The sequence below is a fragment of the Panthera onca genome, chromosome E1, assembly GCF_046562875.1.
Source record: "Panthera onca isolate mPanOnc1 chromosome E1, mPanOnc1 haplotype 2, whole genome shotgun sequence".
Taxonomy (NCBI): domain Eukaryota; kingdom Metazoa; phylum Chordata; class Mammalia; order Carnivora; family Felidae; genus Panthera; species Panthera onca.
Window position 1 is genome coordinate 17376229 of NC_138352.1, and position 21591 is coordinate 17397819.

General features: G+C 63.1%; 1 long non-coding RNA gene across 1 annotated transcript in view; it reads left to right on the plus strand.

The window, feature by feature from the left end:
* The window catches only part of LOC144614246 (uncharacterized), a 43557-nt gene extending 22629 nt beyond the window's left edge, over positions 1–20928 (plus strand). The window contains exons 2-3 of the long non-coding RNA XR_013551866.2: positions 17586–17754; positions 19975–20928. This is a non-coding gene — a long non-coding RNA (uncharacterized LOC144614246). The remainder of the gene's footprint in view (positions 1–17585; positions 17755–19974) is intronic.
* The last annotated feature ends 663 nt before the right edge of the window (positions 20929–21591 follow it).

The following is a 21591-nucleotide window of genomic DNA, read 5'->3' on the forward strand; positions in this document are numbered from 1 at the left end:
GCCAGTAGGAGTGTGTTCTGAGGTTTGGTGAAGACTGGTCAGACCGGGTCAAGAGGTCAGGGGAGACGTCACCCCAGGTCGTCCCTGGCTGAGCGAAGCGAGGGCTGTTCTGCCACCACGGTCTCGGAGCCAGGACGCCTGAGGCTCAGGAGGGTCAGGACCCGCCCGCTGCCCGTGGCTGGACGGCCTGCCAACCTCCGGATCGGTCACCGTCCCCGCAGCCCCGGCCGACCACCGCCCCTTTCCTTCCTCTGCCTCTGTGTCACCCCGCAGGTGACCTGTCACAGAGCCCAGGCACCCCTCTGGCCCCGCCCGGTCTCCGCGAGGAGCCTGCCGGTCATGGCGGGAGCAGGCCTTTCCTTGGCCCCCAAGGGTGGCTCTCCTCAGGAGGCTCCGTGGAGCAGGGCTTGCGCCCAGGTTGGGTGCGTGCTGATTCAGCTGGGGTTTGTAAGCCGGGGACTTGTACGCCGTTCCCAGTTCGGGGTCCTGGGCAAACGGCCTCTCTCTGGAAACGGCTGTCTGCTCACCATCTGCCAACCACTGCCAGGCTGGGCCCTCCCTGGTCAGCCTGTAGACTGGGTGGCCTTGGGGCGGGAAGCATCCTGAAACCCGTCGGAGCCCACAGCCTTCCTGGCATAAGAGGGAGACTGAGGGCCAGGGAGGGGCGGCCCCCGGTGCAGGGCCGTCTGGATGGGGCATCTGTCCGGTGGGGGGGTGTGCTCTGGAGAGTAAATGTCTGCGGGGCACCGCGAGGCCCGGGGGCTGGACTGGGGCCGGTGTCAGATGGGATCCCGGCCTCCCAGACGCTGCGTCCTGATGCCCTAAACCTGTGAATCTGTGACCTCAGCTGCGGTTGAATTGAGGTTCTTGATGCGGGGAGATTATCCGGAATTGTTTGGACGGGCCCCAGGTTATCCCAAGGATCTTCCCGACTGGGGGCCTGAGGGTGTGTGTCAGAGAAGGTGTGATAAGGGAAGCAGAGGTGTGTGTGTGTGTGCACGCCCATGTGCATGTGTGTGTACGTGTGCACCTGTGTGTGTGCGCAGACACATGAGTAAGACTGAGACCAGGAGAGAGGGAATGAGACGTGGAGATTCTCCGCGGCCGCCGCGATGGCAGAGGCGGCCTGGGGCCAAGGGCGCGGGTGCGTCTGGGCCCCCGGAAGGAGCACAGCAGCTGACGGCCTGATCTCAGACCCTGTGGCTCCAAACCGGGTGAGAAGTTGCTGTTGCTTCTGGTCACCGGGCGGGTGACGTGTTGTGGCAGCCGCAGGAGACAGCACGAGGTACAAACCCCAGCTCTGAGCGTGAGGGGGACCGGGGGCCTTATGCGGTGGGTCCGGTGGTGATGGTGACGGTGACCTGGGCTCTTCAGGCTGCAGGTGCACGTAGCAGTTTTCTCGGTGCCCAAAAGATGGGCTCCTATACTTTTTGGGTAACCAAATCAATCAATAAGTTAAAGAATAAAAACAGCTAAAAAAAAAAAAATTAAGTGTCTCTTTTGGCACATAAGGGAACTTGAAAAATCTCCAAGCAAAAGTTTTCATTCGAATGCCACCGTTCAGTCTGACTATTTAAAAATATCTTCCCACCGTGCGTATCCAGATTCGGTCTCTTGGAATGAGAAGCAGATAAGAAAATTAAACAAACAACCGCGTCCCCCGGCGCCTGACAACTCTCATTGGCCTGTCGTCCAGACGGGTCTGATGCGGCCCTTTCCCTCTTGGACAGAATTTCCGTGATCACCGGGGGAAATGCTCTCGGGGTCTGCCCCGGCCTGGACCCGAGGGCGGCCCTTCTGCGTTAACCGCCCGTGTGCCCCCCGCGCCGGAGTCCCGGCTCCCAGAGGCCCGCTCTGGCTCTTGGGCCTCCCGCCTGCTGCGGTCACCCGCGCTCAGTGTGCGCTCCGGGGAAAGCGCGTCCGGTAGGCGGCCGTGGCGGCGAGGACCTGCCGGTGACGTTCTTGGGACTGTGGTCCTCTGGCTCGTCCAGGCGGCGTCTCCGGAATCGGAGCAGAAGGTGATCTTGGGCATAAGGTGAGCCAAGGGGGAAGGGCTGGGGCACTGCCGCGTGAGCTCCCACGTGGGCCTGATCGCACACGGTTCCACGGCTCGGTGCTCAGTATTGAGCACTTCCTGTATGCCAGGCCTGGGGCTTGGCACCGGCACGGCCTTCAAGGAGGCCGTCGCGTGGAGAAAGAAGGCGGGCCGCGGGAGCCACGCAGACAGGTGTGTCACAGAGGGGGACGCCGGCTCTGGTTCCTGGGCAGGACCCGGGCTTTCCCACTCGGCGCAGGAGGACGGGGGGGACACTGTTGTCCGGTGGCTTCAGTGCCACGGGCTGGGCTGCTCCCGTAGCACGTCTGCCTTTCTGTTTTCTCGCTGCGGAGACCCTGCGTCCCCGGGGACGAGGACGCTGTCTTCGGCCCCTTCTCTCCTCTGGCAGGCCGACAGGACCCGGACGGAGAGCCTGGTCTTCCCCCTCTGTCCCTGGTTCCCCAGGGCCGGGCCCTGACATCCCGGGAGGAGCTTCCCTTTGCGTGGGGCTGACGGTTCATGCTCCAGGGCGCTCCCGGGTGCTGGGGTGGAGGCCTTCTTCCCCTCTCCTCCCTCCCTGCTTTGAGGCCAGCATCCTCGCACACCGGGCACCCGGGCGCCTTTTGGATCATTTCAGTGGGGGCCGTGGCTTCCCTGAAGTGGCCGAGGGGCAGCGCCCTGGAGCCAGCGAGGCCGTGTTCCCTCGGACATCTATGCTGCGCCCCCCAGATCGCGCGCACCTCCGTGGCCCAGGAGGCGTACGTGGCCTCTCTGTGCTTCCGTGAGACCCCGTGTCACGGCTGCAGAAGGATGAGTCATCCCGCAGCCGAGGGGGACCTAGGAGAACGTCGCGGTCCCCGGGACGGCTGCCCACGGCCTCCAGCCTCCCGCGACCCCCCTGCTTTCCTCTCCCTGGTGTGGCAGGAGGAGCCCAGACACGCAGGGACATTGCCGGGGCTCCGGGTCAGGGCCCGAGAAGGCAGCGTCCTCCTAAGTCACAGAGCCGTCCTGGTCCCCGCCACATGCAGGGCAAGCTCTGGGTCCCCAGTCCCGGCAACAGAGACGCCTTTGTTCTGGGACCAACCTCTCGCTGCCGCCCGCCGCTGACCTCTGCCCCGTCCCTGCGTCCCAGGTGCTGCGCGTGCCGCCCCACGTCTGCACCGCTGTCGGCAGCCTTAAGTCTCGTGCGCACGGGAGACCCCTGATTGTCCCCCAGGATCCTCCTCCAGGCGGGGCTGCGTCCGCCGCCTGGGCTCGTCCTGAGTGAGGACACGCTGCTTCATATCCCTGCTGCTCTGCTCTGTCCTGGAGGATGGGGACCCGTCACGTCCTATTCTCGACTTCTCGGTCCTGGCACCGGGACGCTCGCCAGAAATCCCTGGGACACGGGGCTGAGCTGGGGTTTCTGAGACCATGTCTGGTACGTGGCTCCTCTGTCCCTCAGCCGAGCTCAGGCCCGGAAGGGAGGGGACAGGGTGGGGCAGGACCGTCGGACGAGGCTGACGGAGGCCAGCAGAGGGGCTCCTGGCTTAGCTGCGTCTCGAGAGGGCTTGTGAGGCCCCAGCCCCAGGCCAGACCTTGGGGCCACTCGCCCGAGAGGAGAGCTTTTGTCCGGTGGCCAAGTCTTTGCTGGCAGGGTCCATGACTTGGAGAGAGCCAGAGGCCAGTGGAGAAGGCTGACGGGGGAAAACAAAAGGACCTCTAATCCTGACTCTCTGTCACACGACAGTTTCCAGGGAGGTGGGTGCCTGGTCCGGTCTCAGTGCTGACCTGAGACCGGCTCCCCCACACCAGCCCCTGCCCGGCCCCGGGGCACTCGGGGTGGGGTTCCCCGGCTTGGGCAGAAGCCTCTGAGGGGACCCGGGAGACATAAGGTGGGGTCTGCTGGGCTGCGCTTCTCTGGGCTGATAAACAGTTGTCCCCGGCCAGCGTGGCTAAAGAGTCGTCAAACCACATAATTCAGAGATCACGCTCCTTAAAGACTCTCCATTTAACGTGCGGTAGAAAACGCTAATCCAGCACACAAGGTGGTGTTTTATTTTTCTAGACGGGGAACATTTTCTCCGGTCACATAACGACCGTCCTTGACATAATGGTGAAGGGCTGTGAATTTAAAGCAGCCTGGGACTCAAGGAGTGTTCTCTGTTATGTGGGGGCGCTGGCCGCGAGGGGATGGCGGGGCGGCTGCTTCCTGGCCGGGCCGTGTCTTCATCAAATTAACTGCTTGCAAAGACCGGAATTTACCAAATGACACTTTAGTGAGTAATTTCTGTTCACACAAACGGCCGAAATTAAACCTCTGTGCCCGTGCTGGGCAGGCTGTCACCCGGGCCGATGACGCGTCAGGGCCGCGCCACGGAGTCAGGCGGAGCCAGGGTGCCGCGCGTGGGGGGCGGGGGGCCCCCGCTCTGGAATCAGGAAGGTCACCGCTCAATCTCCAGCTTTCCCGCTCCCTGTCAGGGAGGCCCGGGGCGTGTCACCTGTGCCCCCCAGCCTCAGTCTCCCCATGTGTGAAACGGGCCCGTGGGTGGTGTCCATGGAAGCGTTTGGTTCCCTGCGAAGGTGCAGGTGGGTGTTGGCCAGCCCCCGCCTGAGGGGGCTGGGCCGGACCAGCCCGGGAAGAAGAATTATGGTGACTCGGGAATGAGAAAAGAAGCCGTCCCCCGGCACCTGCCTTTCGCAAAGGCACCTCTGGGCACCCAGGGCCCCTCTGAAGATAGGCTCCACTGGACGCGGCCACACAGCCACTTAATCCACGGGGTCCACGGTCGGTCGGGCTGGTTGCTGGGATGCCGAAGCCGTAGGTGAAACACACAAGCTTTGGCGGCCCTGCCCTTGTGAGGCCGAGGAAACGGCGATAGAAACGGGGTTTCTGACCCCTGGGCGGCCCCGTGTGGCAGGTGAGACAAGTGGTGAAGACACTCCCCTCCCACCTCCCCTCAGCTCTGGGCTGGCCACATGCCTTCCTGGGGTGTTGACAGACTGCGCACGAGCAGGGACTCTGGAAACACGTTCGGTCTGCTCTCTCGCCACGAGACGCTTCCCCTGCACCCCGGGCTCGGAAATAAACACAGAAGGAATGGACCAGAGCCCAGCTCGGTGGCGAGGACCCAGTTCTGGGCAGAGCGGCCCGGCCCGGGCAGCCCCAGCTGACCTGCAGATATGCGGACAGGACCCCCGAGAGGTTTCTGGCAGGTTGTTACGCAGTGGGGCCCGACTGATGCAAGGTGCTTCCGTGGGCGTTGGCTCACCCAGTCTGGGCATAACTTCAGTAATTCTAATTCTCTTTTCCACACGAGGAAACGGGGGCTCAGGGAGAAGAAGTGGCTTCTCGAGGTCACAGCTGGTCAGAGAACTCGGCGTGCGGGTGGGTGTCCCTTCCCTCGTCTGTCAGTGGCTTCTGCACGGGGCACCGGGGGCGGGGGCCCTGGGACCCAAGGCCGGGGGATGTGTGTCCGCGGGGCTGGCTGGGCTCCACCACCTCCCGGGCACAGCCAGCGACCGGCCCGTGGCCCGCAGCGCGGCGTTTCCTGTGATCCGGGTTGGTGCCAGGCTGGCCCTGGGCGGAGGCGGGGGGCCGTCTGTCACGCACGCGTTCAGCGGGCGGCCGCACCAGCGAGTAAGCGGTACGGCGCTCGTAACGGTGTCGTCCCACAGCGGTGTCACTCGTGTTGTCAGAATGGTGTGATGTCCCACGTGGCGTGGGCCTTCAGAAATGCACGTCCGGCGCCGTGTGAGGCCAGAGCGGGCGTGCCCAGGTCCCGGCTCTGGAAACACGTGGGATTGTTGGTTCCCACTTGAGAAGATGGGAGGGAGTGCGCCGTGGGGCCGACGCACGGGTGCGCGCCGGGCCGCCTGCGATGGCTCGTTCGCCGAGCCGGCTGGCGTCAGGCGTCCTGGCCCTGCAGTGGCAGGGCAGGGGGGGGCCACCGCAGAAGTGCCCTCGCCGGGCTCCCCGCTCCCTGTAGGAACAGCCCTGTGGGCTTGGCAGAGGCGCCCCCTCCCTGCGGCTCAGGCCGCCAGCGGTCAGCGCCCTGACGCGGCACACGTTTCCAGCTCTGCCTCCTCCAAGTCGACCTCCGCACGGTGGCCACTTGGGGGTCTCAGGCCAGACCCTACACTGACCCTCCCCTGTGTTCTGCTCTGGGCGCTGAGACGGAGGCCCGAGCCCCTGCCCCGGCCTGCGGTGTGATCACGGCTCAGCCGGGAACACAGAACCTGTGCCGGAGGGATGTTCCCTGGGGCCTCACCGCACGGAAGGAGCCCGAGTCCCTGAGACGGCAGCGGGAAGGTGAGGTGACCCAGGGCAGTGGCTGCAGGGACCCGGGAGGCAGGGCCGCCTGCAGGCCGGAGCCCGAGGGGAAGCACGCGCTCGGCCTCCCTCTCCCCTTCCGACTCCTCCAGCCGGAAGTGAGCTGGGGCCTGCGTCCGAGGAGGGACGCGTACGTGGGGGTCGTGCAGGCGCGAGCTGTCGCCGTGGGGCTGGAAGCCGGTCTGCGTGTCCATCACCAGGAAGGCGGTACACCGCTTATACGTTCACCCGCTAGACGGGTGCTCAGCAGCTCGACTGTGTGCGGACCTAAGCGCCGGTGGGGACGACGGGCTCGTCGCTGGCCGTGCGCCGTGGCACCTGTGCCCAAGCTTGCCCTGCTGTGCGTGGCGGGGCCGACCCCGGCTTCCCCGCGCCCGGCGTCCGGCTGCGGGGGCCACTGCAGGGACACCTGCGGTCTCGTTGAGCATCGGGGCTGCCCCCCGGGGGGCCCGCGCCGTGGAGAGGCCGCCACGGGTTCAGGGAGCCGTGCCCTGAGCCCACACCGGCCGGCCGGCCCTCCGTGCGCGTCTGGCCTGACCACGGAAAGCCACGGAGCCCTGGAGGCTCGCGAGCGATTCTTTGTCCCGTGTGAGCGCTGGGTTTGTCGTCACCGCGTCTTCCCTTTTCTTCTTCGTTCTTCCCTCATTTTGCCCAAGTGCCTCCTCAGGAAGCTTTCTCAGAGGAGACGCGGGGCGGTGGAGGTGTGCGGGGCCCGTGTGGGAGCGGCTCCGCGCTCCGTGCCATGGCGAGCTCTGGTCTCGTGTCTGCCTCCCGCGGGTGGCGGCGCTTGGCCCCCCTGTCCTGTGAATCTCCGGGCTCGGGGCACACGGGGAGCGGAACACCGGCACGTGGCTCCAGACCCCGCGGTGGCCCTCTGTTTCTGAGCGCAGGGACGGCGGCCTGTCCACGGGGCGTCCCCGGGCTCTGCGGCGTGAGCACTGCCTGCTCTGTGCGCCGTGTCCCCAGCCCGCGGCTGTCCTGTGACCCTCCTCTGCCTCCGCCTCCCCGTCTGGGCCGCGTGGAGGGGGCACACCGAGGCGGGGGCCGCAGCTGGCAGGGAGGGGGTCACGTCTCACGGGGATCTCGTGTCTTTGCACCACGTCGTAACGCCCGAGTGTCCGTCACCTGAGCGTCTGGGGGTGACTCCGCAGGAACACCGTCCTGTGAGCCCCTCCCCCACTGCCCCCAGAGGGCAGCCCTCGGGGTGGAGGGTGGAGCTTGGGGGGGGTCACAGGGCCTGGAAGGTAGAGACGAGATTAGGGTGCCGGGCTCTAGGGGGCTGGCGGGCCGAGGGGACCCTCCCCACGGAGGACCGGGGAGACTCTGCGTGGGCTCCGTGAGCACTGCTGTGTCCCGTCGCTGAGGAGGGCGGGACAGGCACGCAGAACCAGCAGCTGAAGGGCCGCAAGCTGTGGGGGCCGAGCTCTGGGTTGGGGTCCCAGCGGGGTCCCCCAGCATCCGTGTGTCCCTGGGTGGGTCACCGCGGGCTCCCGCTCTGTCCACCGAGTCGCTCTTGTGAAAACCGTGCACACGCTGAGTCTCTGGGGAGGGTCCGGGCGAGCTGGTGGTGATACTCCAGAGAGTTTTCTGTGCTGTGCACGTGCACGCGGTCCTACCTGTCTCGTTGCCCCTCGTGGAGTCCTGCCGGTGATCCCGGGGCAGGACAGAAGGTCCCCCCGAGTCGAGAAAACCGAGACCCGGAGCGGTTAAGGCGCGACCAAGCCCCCGACGGAGCCGCCGAGCCGGGTCTCCGGGGTCACCGCCTGCCCTCCCTGCCCCGCGAGCCTCTCTCCCGAACTGGCGATAGCGCCCGCTTGCTTGGAAACCCCTGGGCGTTAGGCACCTGCTGGCTTTTCACGTTTCCCGCAGATGCTTTGCTGCTGGCTCCACGCGGCTTCATTTCTGGAGCTAAATTCCACACCCAAGGGCACCATCTTCCGGACGTAATTCAGCGTGCCCGGGGCCTCGGGTGCCCTAATAATTCTCACGAGTAATTACAGGGCGTCCCTGCGACCGCAGAGCTCACCCGAGGGGCCACGGGGCCGCCAACGGGTTGAAGCGCTGCTTGAACTCAAACACGGCGGCTCGGACCTGGTGAGCAGCGTGGGGTCGCCTGGCCCAGTCGTTTCCCTTCCCACGTGGGGAAGGCTCAGGGCAGGGAGCGGCTTGAGAAAAGTCAGCGGCGGCAGGGGCGGCAGGGGTCAGACCGGCACTCGCCCGGGACGCACCGCCCAACTCATCGCTAGTAGGCTGTCGTGTACCACCCCTGGGGTGACTTCCGCTTTGCGGTCCTCACGGGTGAAGGCAGGGCGGGCGCGGGTTTTCTGTAAGGGGTGGAGTGAGTACCCCAGGCTCTTCAGGCCGTGAGATCCTGGTCGCAGCCGCTCACCTCCGCCCTTGCGGTCCGCAGACAAAATGTAGGTAGATGGGCGTGGCTATTCCAACAAAGCTTTACTTCTGGAGGCCGGGGCGGAGGTGGGGGGGGGGGGCCGGATTGGGTCTGCAGGCCACGGTTTGCCTGCCCCTTGTGTAAAGGTGACGTTTTTTCCAGGATCTCATCTGCTGTCCGTGGAGCATCTGAAAATCCCTCCTTTTGCCAAAAAGCCCCCGACAGGACGGTGACTGGCCAGTCAGGGGTGAGGGGGCTCTGCCACGAGGTCCAGAGTCGATCTGTAAAGTGCCGGGCCGTGCCCCTCGACGGTTCCTTTATTCCGTGGCATGCTTTCCGTGTGTGTGTGCCTGGCCGGCGACAAGGAGGTTGGTGCGGGCAACAGGATGGGGCTCCTGTGTCTGCAGCCCGCTGGCCCCTGTGCCTCTCCTCTTAGACCTTGTCCCCCTGGCTGGGAGCCTCCCATTTCCCGTTTGTCCCCAGTGCCGGGCTGGGGCCCCTGGAAGGCAGCCCTCCCCTGTTGCTGCTGTGACCCAGGTGGGGCCTTGTGCCGCAAACGTGCTCAGTAAGGGGCTGTTGAGGGAACGGCCAGATGTGTGAGTCCTGGCTGGGGCGTCAGGAGCCTGGAGCCAGGGGCCAACCTTCTGGATGGAAGAGGGGGGGCCGTGCAGAGGTGACACCTGGGGACGGAAAATCATCAGGTCTGCTGCTGAAAACGCCTTTGCCCAAAGCACCTGTTCCCCGGGTTGTGGAGGGACGAGGAGGCCCCTGTGCCATATGGACACATCGGCCAGGGACCGGGAGAGGGACCCTGGCCTGACACACCCGCCCCTCCTATCCCAGCACTCCAGAAGGAGCCGGACAGGCAGGCACACAAGTAGCAGGGGAATCTTAGCCTGTGTGGGTCCAGTCGTGTCCCTGCTCCCAATAACCTACGTGCTGGGGTCCTGACCTCAGTCTCTCAGCCCGTGACCCGATTTGGAAAGAGGTCTTGACAGATAATCGCGTTAAAATGAGGCTTTCAGGCTGGAGCCTGATCCAATATGACCAGCCTCCTTTAAAAAAAAAAAAAAAAAAAAAGTAATAATAAAGAGGAAACGGGGACAGAAGGTGCAGAGGGAAGAGGCTCCTGGGAGGGGATGGGGACGGTGCCTACAAGCTGGGGGAGGAGCCGGGGGAGGGGCAGGGGGAGGGGCCTGGAGCAGACCCGCCCCCTCCAGCCTCCGGAACCCGAGACAGGGAGATGCCACCGCTCTGCAGCCGTGCAGTCCGCGGAGCTGTTCCGACAGCCCTGGGGTCCTGCACCCCGACACGGAGCCCAGACGGGGCTCCCCTTCCTCCCGCGCCCTGTTTCCGGTGTCCCCGGCTGCGTGGCGTGGTCCGTGGCTGCTCACGCGCACGTGTTACCGCTTCGGAAAAGGGAAAACCTGGCGCCCGTCCCCGGCTCCCGGCCAGGAGGAAACGGCAGGTAGACCGACCCGTCCGGAGCCAGTCACAGGAGGACGGAGCGTGTGGAGAGGTGCCCTCCGGGTTCTGGGCACCACGCGATTGAGGACCGGCAGGGGGCCTTGGCTGCGTGTCCAGCACGGAGCACAGGTTCCCGTCGCGTTCATCCTGACGCACACGCACGGCAGGCTCCGGGTAGCGAGGCCACCGGCACCGTGATCACGGAACAGGGCTGTTTGTGCCTGTTGTGTGTCTGCTTTTCTCAGTCCACAGGGCACATCCCGCCGGACTCGGCCGGTGGGCAAACCCCGCCACGGAGTCACGGGGCCGCGTTCTCTCGGGGCACGCGGCCGACTCGGGTTTTACCATTTTTCTCTGTGGTTATGCAAAATGCGTGCTTCCGACGGGAAAACAACAGACGGGCTGTATTCAAGGTGGCCGACTGAACTCCTTCAGTTGTCCCTCCGTTTCCACTTCATCCCAGCAAACGGCTGTGTGTTTTCACCTTCTTCCTGCTGTAAACCACTGTACTTTTCCCACCCCGTGACCGTCTTTAGCCTGACGCCTCGCGCTCTCCTTCTTGTCCTGTAGCTTTTAGCCTGGAGACCATGCAGCAGCTGTGCAGGTGGTACCCCTCCGCTGGGACCCAGCGCAGTGCCACCTGCTTCTCCAGCCCCGGCTCTGGCAGACCCTGGGGGGAAAGGGTCTCAGCTCCTCCCGGAACAGACGGAAGCCAGAAGCGGGGGGGGGGCTCCCCACCCTTCAGGAGCCTCCGCTGCTCCTGGTTCTGTGCCCCAGGCCACGTGCGGGAGCTGCATGGAGGGCAGCTGGGGGTGTGGAGCCCAGGGGCTGGGACCCCAGCAGGGCGCTGCTGCCGTGGCTTCACGGGGTGACACGAACGGGACAGATGCCAGCTGTGTGGATGGACAGAGGGATGGGCTGTGGATGTGCCTTCTCCTCGCCGGCCAAAGCTTCTCTTCTCGAACCAGGGAGCCTGGAACCCCCTTCCTTCCCGATTCACTGGCGGAGGCCCCGGCTTGGCGTGTATTTCAGTCACAGGGATATTAATTTCACTGGGTTCTCAGGCCATGATGCTCCATGAATCCTGCCTTTCCCGAGCTAATGGGGCAGCATAAATAACTCCGGGCGACGCAGTCACTGGGCAGCCCCCAAGTCCGGCCGGAGTTAATCAATCCTCGGCCGACGCGTCGCTGGTCAGGGGTTGTGTCCGTTTGGGGCTAATGCCATCGGAGCAGAGGCCGCTGCAGAGAGCCTGCTGCCCTCTGGTCAGAGGGAGGCGGCCCGGGAAGTTAGGGCTCTGGCCTGATATCCCCTGTGACCCAGAGAGAGACGGAAGTTCAGCCGGCTCCCCGGGTGAGCTGGGGCCGCCCCAACCCTCCCTCCAGGACCCCAGCCACCCTCCCTCAGCCTGAGAGGGGGTCCCCACCAGCAGCTTGCCCCCCGTCTCTCACCCCTGCGGCCAGTTGTTGTCCCTGTCTCTCGCCCTTGCGTCAACTCTTGCCCCCGTCTCTCACCCCTGTGTCAACTCTTGCCCCGTCTCTCACCCTTGTGTCAACTCTTAACCCCTGTCTTTCACTCCTGCATCAACTCTTGACCCCCGTCTCTCGCCCCTGTGTCAACTCTTGACCCCCGTCTCTTGCCCCTGTGTCAACTCTTGCCCCCTGTCTCTCATCCCTGCGTCAAGTCTTTACCCCTGTCTCTCACCCCTGTGGCAGCTCTTGCCCCCTGTCTCTCACCCCTGCGTCAACTCTTGACCCCTGTGTCAACTCTTGACCCCCCTCTCTCACCCCTGTGTCAGCTCTTGACCCCCGTCTCTCACCCCTGCGGCAGCTCTTGACCTCTGTCTCTCACCCCTGCGTCAATTCTTGCCCCCTGTCTTTCGCCCCTGTGTCGACTCTTGTCCCCGCCTCTCGCTGGCTCTGATTCTTAGTTTCCACATCGCTGGGGGGCCTGGCCCTGCCCAGCCACGGGGCTTCTTCAAAGGGCTCCAGGCGTGAGCACGAGTGAGTCTTAGACCGGGGCCTGGCCCGTCGGAAGTGGTCCTGCCCTTGGGGACCTCATCTGTCCCCGTGCTTGGGAAGCACCCATCCATGGTGCCCTGGCCTCCCACCCAGTACCCCAGGGGCGGGACTCAGGCCTGTCAGGACTGCGGCTCCACCTGGGGTTCTCCGGGTCCTTGCAGGTGTCAGCCCTCAGCTCCTCAGATGCTCCCGGATGGTGGCCCCCCCCCTCCCACCCGCCTTGCTGCTAGATTGGGTCACCTGTCAAGTGTCTGCTAAGCCCAGTGCTGGGGGCACCCTGACGGCCAGTGGAGAGAGGGTCCAGGCGCCCGGGGGCACAGGGCCCTCCTCGCTGGTGTCCGATTCACAGTCTACAAGCTCCCTGGCCCCTCCTTGAGACCCCGTTGAGCCTGTTTCAGGGCCCGGGGAGACCGGCGGGGGGAGCCCTCCCCACACCACCGGGGAAGCCGGTGCGGCTTGCAGGGCAGACTCGGTGTGCACGGACGCACGCGGTTAGGGCGGCGGGACCGTCTCGCAGCTGCCAGCTTATCCGGCCTCCCCGGCCTCAAGCGCTGTGCTCCCGGCCCTGCCCCTCGGCCCACTGGCCGCTCCCCACAGAGGCTGAGCTCAGGGCGCTTGCTGGGGGCGGGGGCAGCAGGGCGCCTGGGCCACCGGTCCCTCCTCCCCCCGGGCTCTGAGTGGGAGCAGGAAGTCTGCGCCTCCAACACGTATTTATTTTAGAAGTCATTGGGACAAACCCAACTCCCAGAGATCCGGGCTCAATTTATTAAGCTTAGATGATTAATTATAGGGTAATTAAATATCTGATCAAATTAATCCTAAGGTGTTTAAACATTGTTTTGCAAAGAATGTTTGCTCATTAATTAGAATGGCTAAATGCGGAATTAAGCAAGGCGGGGGGGGTTGCGGAGGGACGAGTGGGGCTTGTCCCTCGGAAGCTCTTCCCTGGAGTCCCCCCTCTCTGTGTCCCCATCTGCCAATCTGTGCAGGGAGGAGGGAGCCTTCAGGGAGCCTGGGAAGGACTGGGGTGAGGACACGGGGTCGCGTGAATGTGCCATGAGGCGCACCTCCGTGGGAACTGAGGAGAAGGGGCGGGGCTCCGGGAGGTCAAAGGGAAGGGATGACATTCAAAGGAAGATGAAAAAGACCAAATGTTTGGTAGCAGGTGTTTGCTGGGCTGTCCGGAAATGATGGGGCGCAGGGGACCCTGATCAGACGGGCCAGCTGGGCTCCTCCCGTCCCCCCGCCTCGTTCAGAGTATGACGTCGTCATCCACAGAGATAGCGCTCTTCCTGAATTTTTCTAAACTTTTAGGCAGTTCGGGGGAGGTCAGCGTTTCTTCCCGAGTTTTTTGGGCCTTGGTTGTTTTCAGCTCAAAATGATCTGCACGCCGCCTTGGCCCATCTTGGGCTATTTGTTCGGGGCCCCGGCAGTGGTCTGGGCAGAGCAGAGAGCAGGGGACACTGGGTCAAGGTCAAACCTGGGTCCAGGGGCGGTGGGACGGGAGCCTGGAGGTGAGGGTGTCGAGTGCAGATGGCACTCACCAGCCTTGTTGAGGGTCCTGGGGGCAGAGACAGGGTGGTAGCTGGAGGGAGGTGGATCGGGAAGTGACAGGCCGTTTTAGAACAGAAATCAACGGAGCGTGTCTACGCTGCCGGCAGAGATAGTGGGGCCCTGGTGAGCAGGGGCGTGTGTGGGCTCCTTTCTACCGATTGCGACCACTTCCAGGTGTATTTCTTCTGCTCTCAGGGTCCCGGGGCCTCTCACCGCCCTGGCCGGCGGCTCTCCCCCGGGGGTGAGGTTACCTGTGGAGCCCCGGACCTGCCCCACCTGCTGGGGGGGCCCCGCAGGCACAGCTGCTCCGGTGACCACAGCCCATCGGAAGAGCTGTGGTCCTCGCTGGGTTCTCCCCACTTCTGCACCGCAGGCTGTGGGACCCTGGGCCGGTCACTTCTCTAGCTCCGGGGGACACCAGCTTCCCCCCAGGGCGGAGCGTCTCTGCACCCCGTTTGTGAACTAGCCTCTCGACTCCACCCACAGCCCCGCCTTCCGGGCAGGTGTTCCCACTCTTCTCCGGCCCCCACATCTGTCCCTCCCTCCTGGTCCCGTGTAGGTCCTGTCCCCCAGGGCCTCCCCCCATCCAGAACGGGGTCAGCTGGCCTTCTCCCCCTCTTCAGCCTCTCCTCACCTGGCAGGGCCCCTGGGCCCCCCGGAGCAGGGCTCCACCAGTCTCCACGTGCCCCACGGGGCCTGGGGCCCGCGAGCGGTCAGAGCCGCAGACGCTCCCGGGGGCAGGGCAGCCGGACCCCCCGCTAGAGTCCGGGCCGTCCCCGTTCCTCTGGCACCCGCCCACCCACCGCTCCGCTCCGCATTTGGGTCACCGAAGGGATGAGGAGGTTCGGCTTGCTTTGTGACAGTTAGACCAAAATGGAGTGAGGGCAGCGCAGGATTCCCTGTCCCCTACCCAGCCTGGCAGCCCCCCACGATCTCCATGCCCAGAAGCTTCAAGTTACTTAAAACAAATGCACACGTAACTCCCTTGGTTGTAGGTGTTTGAAATCTCTAGTTCGGGCTTGAAAGAAGAGGAGATTTCTTACAGGAAAGCAGTGTGATGTGGTGAAGAGAACTTCGGGTCTGGGATCATATCGGAGCTCATTTGGAAATTTCTACTCTGCCGTTTCTTAGCCACGAGCATGTTAGGCAATGTATCCGTCCATCCGTCTGTCAAATGCGGGCATCAGCGGTAGCCCGTCCGTCTGCCCCACAGGTCGGACGTGAATTCTAGTGTGTCTGCGGGAACGTTTCGGAAATCTGTGGCCTCGGGATGGTGGGGCGAGGTGGTGACTCGGCTCGCGCCGAGCTGCCTCGGCAGCGGGAATGGCGCTTCCCAGGAGCCGTCCTGTGCTCTGCTTGGATCCCAGGGAGGAGTAACTGTTCTGGCTAATTGGAGCAGAACAAAAGTCCTCCCCCCCCGCGCGGCAGAGAGCAGCCAGGGAGCGGATGGGGGCGGGCAGGTTCCAGAGGAGGCTTGGCGGCTGTCTGCAGGGGAGCCCACGGAAGGCCCGGGAGGCACCGACTGTCACCAGGGCGGCCGCAGGAGGGAGAACAAGAAGAATGTCCGGGTGCAGAGTGTGGGGTTCTCCTTCCCCACTTGTCCTTGGGCCTCAGTGAAATCGTAGTCAAACGCATCTTGTTTTTCTTTCAAAGAGAGATCGTTGGCAATTAATTCTCTGGTCTTTGCCAGTTTCTTAAATCAAGAGCCACTCTTGCAGATGCTTGGTACTATTTCACCACCGTCATTGAGACCCGCTGAACCACCACTGCCCTGAAATGCTCAGAGGCAGAAAGCGTTCTATCCGAAAACACCTTCAACTGCCCGTGTGTGCTGGCGTCGTGGCGGAAGAATTTTCCTCTGCCCTTCAGGCTTCTTCCAGCTGGTCTGAGCGTCAGAGCAACGTGAGACGGACTGACAGGAGTGAGTCGGACAAAAGTTTGATTACACGTGTGCCTCCTGCTTATACCCGAGAGACCGAGGAAAACGGTAACTCCGGGAAATGGCCAAAGCCGTCACCTTAAATACCATCTTCGGCTAAAGACAGAGGTTGGGGGTAGGGAGTCGGTTATGGCAGGTTGCCAGGGAAGCACAGTGAACAAGGGTGAGGCTGTCATGCAGATCTGAGTCCATGCCTCCTGCCCCGATTAGAGTTTCCTGGGGTTTGGAGTCACCCCTTCTTCCCAGCACAGCCAGGGGGACACCCTTACAAACTGAGATTCCCTCATACGTGGAAATGGCTCTTACAGAAGGGAAGCTTCGTGCGGGCTCTCGGAGCTGCTCTTGTGTCTGCATTTTCTTAAAAACCGGCAGCTTAAGATAATCAATATGCCAGAGAGGCAGACCCTGGGGTGGCAGAATTTGCTCCCCTGCACTGGTCATCACACAGCTGCGGGCAGCTCTGAAGCCTTTGTGAACCAGGACGCATCTCCTCAGAGTGAAGACTCGATCAGACAACGTGGGGGCCGGGGGCCGGAGGCCTGGGGTGGGGCCCCTGCTCTGCCGCTGCGGGGAGTTCTCGTGATTCGTTCAACGGGCAGGATGAAGTAAGGGGTGTGAAAGCACGCTCACAGCTACCTGGAAAATAATGCGGTAGTATTCAACCATTTAGAACAGAGAAGAGCTTGATGGAAGGATTCTTCCACAGGGTGACACGTAAGTAAGAGACGAATCAGCACCGGTAAAGTAGCTTCAAAACGAGGAACAAAAATAAATTCCTCTTATCATCTCACTGACAATTAACGAACGGTAATTAACGAACACCCAAGCAGGTTCCTAAGCAGACTTAAGGTAGTTCAACTCGATCTCGTCTGGACATTCTGGTTAATTCATTCAGGCAAGATAAAATGAACTGGGGGCAGGGAGACGATGCGGGAACCTTGGTATAGATTGTGGACAAAGGAATCGGCAAAAATCCACGAACGAGGGTTTAAGAAGCATGCGGGCTGTGCGTGAGCTTCAGTGGTCTTCCTGGGTTCAAACGATAGCTAGAAGATACAATGAAAACATCCATTGATAACAGAAACGGGACGAGTATTTCTGACCTTGCCGCACACCGTTTGCGTCCGGCGTGGCGATGTTTGCTTGGCCCCCGCCAGGAACCGAGCTCACCCGCACCCCACGTCCCACACCCCAATCCCGACCTCGCCACGGCGGCTTGCTGTACATGTGCGTCTCGGGAGGGTGCTTCCCGCCAGTTTCCCAGGTGGCGCCCGGCCCCGCGACGTCCACTGCCCTGATGACCGGCGGGGCTACGCGTTTTCCCAGCGCCGCTGACACAGCGGGGGCCCCGCGCGTGGACAGCCTGCCTGGACGCCGTGCTTACCGTCCGCGGGGTCGTCGCATCCCCCTCTTACCAACGGTAACGAGTCCTCGCTTGGCACAGCCATCGACCCTCCGTCCGCCCCAGCTGGCAGCGACCCCCACCCCCCGCGTCTCCTCCTGTCGTGCGGGAGTTTTCTCTTTGTTCTCGCTGCCACCCGCCCGTGTTTCCCTCTGCGGTTTCTTGCTTTGCTTCAAAGCTGGGAGCGGTCTTTCTTCACGAGGATGATAAATATTTCATTTGGTGCTAACTTTTCTATCTTTTGTAAAAGAGATTTAGCTCTTTGAGGCATCTGCTTTGGCGTTGGGGGCGGGGGGACTAGATTAGAATTCTTCCGTGCTACCCAGTTTCCCAACATCATGCATGTTTAATTATTTTTTAATTATTATTTTATAAAGCGTTCTAACGTCGAACAGGTGAGGCCTTCTGTCTCGCTCTTTTTAGCCCTCAAATGTCCTCTGAAACCGTCATCTGTTTGCTTCTCCAGAATCCACTGCGTCCAGAAAAATACAGTTGGGACCGACCCGAGGGCAGCTGTGTTTGCAAGCTAAACTAAACCAGTGACCCGTTCTCCCCACGGCTTGTGTGCTCGTCTTGGGAAAGACCTCGTCTCTCACCTTGCCCTCGCCCCACAGGGTGCAATTCTCTTCACGAAGGTCGGGCATATGCTCTGTTTATTCCTAAGTAACCGTTGTTTGCACCGGAAGCCCCGGCGGATGCCCTCCGAGACCGGTGGGCTCCACGTCGCGGCCCCTCCCCCCCCACAGCCCCTCCCTGGGTCGGCCCGGGCGCCCAGTTCTCGGGTCCGGGCTCCGCTTTCCTTCTGCACGCAAGCGTGCGTCTACACCCCGGGTGTGCACAGCCGGGCCAGCGGCTTCCCGGGAGCCCCGGAGGCCTCTGCAGGCCCCCCCGCCTCTGCAGAACCTGGCCATCACCCCCCACAAAATTATCGCTGCGGTTCCCCAAGCGACCCGCTCTGTCCAGGTGACCTGGCCGGGGCAGCTCAGCCACGGGGTCAGGGCCCTCAACCCCCGGGGTCGGCAAGGAGCCTCCGGGCCCCACGCAGAGCCAGACTCAGACCCTCCAAACCCCGGGCAGGGATGGGTGCACGGAGCCCCTGCAGGGAGCCAGGAGCGGGGGGCCCCGCCCTCAGAGCAGCTACCCCATGCCTGCAGGCACCGGGGGCTCCGGGCTGGGCTCTGAGACCCCCTCACTCCTGCATTCCGGGAGCTGCGTGTGTGCACGTGTGCGTGTATGTGTGTTTGCGTGTGTGTCCGTGTGTGCTCCTGTGCACGTGTACACATGCGTGTGCTTGGGTGCCTGTGCGTACGTGTGTGCGCTTGCGTGCTTGGGTGCCCGTGTGTACATGTGTGCAACTTGTGTGCATGTGCATACGCGTGTGTGCTTGTGTGCATGTGCGTGTTTGTGCGTGCACACGTGTACCTGGGTTCCTCTTACCCTTCCCCCTTCGTGCCGCACGCAGTCCTGGTCGTGTCCCGTGTCCTGGCGTCTGTGGGGCCTGCCCTCGGGCCTCAACCGTTAACTGAGCTCGTTGTCCGCGTCCCTCCGTCCGCAGGACCGTTCACGGGGCCCGAGGGCCCCGGGGGAGGGGTCCTGCAGACAAAGGAACCACCGCCGGCCGGACGGCGCTTCACGGTGTGCGGCATGCCTCTGCACACACTTGTCTGTGCGCTTCCCTCCCACAGAGGGACGGTCTCCGCTCAAGCTGATCTTAACCCGGAAACACACCATCCCTGCTTCCCGTGCAAAGCCCCACCTGCCAAATGCGCCCCGATCTTTGTAGGTTCTCCCAAAGATGCGGGACGCGCGGGGAGAGACCGCGTGCGCAGGGTGTGCTTTGCCGGCAGTGCTGCGGGAGCGGGTGTCCTGGGGTGGACCTCGTCCGCTCGGGCTGAGGGACAGCCTCTCCTCACCGGGGAGGGGCTCTCCGGGGGTCTCGTCCCGAGCGGAAACCCTGGCCCGCCACGTGGCGCCAAGCAGCTGTGTTTCTCCCGTGCAGGACGGGGACGGGGACGTGGGGTCCAGGCTTGGTATCCCCGCAGAGCGAGCTGCACGTTCACGGGGCTCCCGCGGGTCTGCGGTGCCTGGCGAGGGGGCAGGAGAATCTTCCAGCGGGTCAGGCTCCCTACCCCCCGCCGGCCAGGCCGCCGTCCCCTCCAGGCCAGCCCCACACCGCCTCCTGCCTGGCGGGTGCTTCTTGGTGACACGGCGCCTGTCGCCTGCATGGCTCTGCGGAAGGGCCCCTGTGTCCCGCTCACCGTGTCTGGGGTCATCGTGGGCTCTGCAGTTAGTCTGTCCCCACGGCTCCTGCCCTCACGTGTCACCCACATTGCTTCCTGGTCAGGTACCCCGCTCCCTGTTCTTCTCTTGTTCTGGGACCGTCCTGCCTCGCGGCCCTGAGTCCTGAGCAGGCCCACCGGCTGGTGGCCCCTGCCTCTGACACAGGTAGCATGGCGGGGGGGGCGGCCCTTCCTGGGGATGTTCTCGGTCACACGCGGTGGCCACCACGCCCTGGAGCTGTGTCCTGTGCCGGGAGACGTGGGTGGCTGAGGATATGTCCGTGCATCCTGGCCGCATTTCGCAGAAGTGCCAGGTAACCCCGGGGCCCAGGGAAGGGGACTTGAAGGTCTGGGATTCAGACCAGCTCCAGTCTGGCATTTAGGAACCCCAGAAACCCGGGACAGCGGCTGCGTCTGGACTCGGACTCGGGCCAGGAGTGGACGTGGGGGTCTGTCCTCTGTGTGGAGACTGTGCTCGCTGCTCCTTCCTTCCTCTGCTTCTTCTTGGCCTCACACCTGCCCGCCCCTCACCTGGGCGTTTAAACACATGCACCTAATCTCTTCTCTCATTCGTAGCCACTCGGTCCTTTTGTTCCCGCTCTACTGGGGCTCGATAAACGGGGCACGTTGCAGGCGTACGTTTCGGTCAGCCTGCCGCGCACTCGCCCACGAAGCCGTCAGCAGTTAGGACAGTGAACACACGCGGTCGCCGGGAAGCTCCCTGCTGCCTCGTCCCCGCCTCCAGCTGACCGCCGACCTGCCTTCTTTGCGGATCGTCCGTGTTTTCTGGGGTTTTGTAAGCGGAATCCTGCCGTGCCCTCTCTTCCTTCCCTCTGGCTTGAACCCCCTGCGTGGCCTCCGGTCTCCGTGCTCGGCCGAATCGTACTCCATCCCGTGGACACAACTGGTTTATCCACTCACCTGTTGGTGAACGCTCAGGTTGTTTCTAGTTCGGGGCGATGGCAAATAAAGCAGGTGCGAACATTCACCTGTGAGTCATTGTAAAGCCACGGTTTTGCATTTTTCTCGGGTACAGACTGAGGGGAGTGGAGTGGCGGGATTTTATGGCAGGTGTACGTTTAACGTTCTTCGTAATTGGAGTTTTTACTGAGGTGATTATAGGCCCACACGCCGTTTTAAGAAATAACGGAGAGATCCTGTGTGTTTTTACCCACTTTCCTCCCGTGGTGACGTTCTGTAAAGCTGAACTGTGACATCGCGGTCAGGACGCCGACGCGGATTCGGTCCGCGTGTCGGGTCTCCCACGGCTGCCCGTACCGATCTGTGCGTGTGCGTGTCACGCGTGCAGACTCGCCCGTCCAGCACCCCGGTGGCCAGCCCGGATGTGGTGTGTCCGTCCCAGAGACGACCCCCTGCTGCTCCGGCCACACGCCCCCCTCGTGCCCTCGCCCCCGTTCGTGACCCCGCGCCATCACCCACCGGCTCTTGATTTCTGAAGTCTTGTCACTTGCGAGTGTTGTACGAGTGGTTCCGCACAGCACGCGCCCTCGGGGCCCGGCTCCTTCCCCGGGGAGCCCTCTAGGCGCCGCGTGCCTCGGTCCTCGGCTCCCGGTTGTGGCCGAGCGGCGCCCGCGCCGGGGGTGCCCCTGACCGTGCGTCCGTCCGAGGACATCCAGCTCGATCCCAGTGTGTGGCTCCTGTGAGTCAAGCGTCCGTGAACGGGTGTGCACAGAGTTTCTGTGGACCGTTTTCATTTCTCTGGGACGAAAGTCTAAGCGTGTGCTCGCTGGGGAGCCTAACAGCAGGAGCCGCCGAGCCGTTTTGTAGAGTCACGGCCCGCTTTGCACCCCCGCCGGCAGTCCGTGCCCGAGCCGGCGTGTCTCATGGGTGGCGTCCGCTGTGGCCGTCCCGGTGGGCGTGCGGCGCGGTCTCGCTGAGCGCTCAGTGCGTTTTCCCGACGACTCATGGCGTCCAGCTTCGTTTCACGCGCTGTTTCTCATTTATGTGTCGTCTTTAGTAAAACGTCAAATTACGTGTTTTGGCTCATTTTTTCTTTTTTTTTTTTTTAAACGTTTATTTTTGAGACAGAGACAGAGCATGAGCGGGGGAGGGGCAGAGAGAGGGAGACACAGAATCGGAAGCAGGCTCCAGGCGCTGAGCCGTCAGCCCAGGTGGCTCATTTTCTAACTGGGTTGCTCGTTTGTTCTTTGCTGCTGAGTTCGGAAGGTTCTT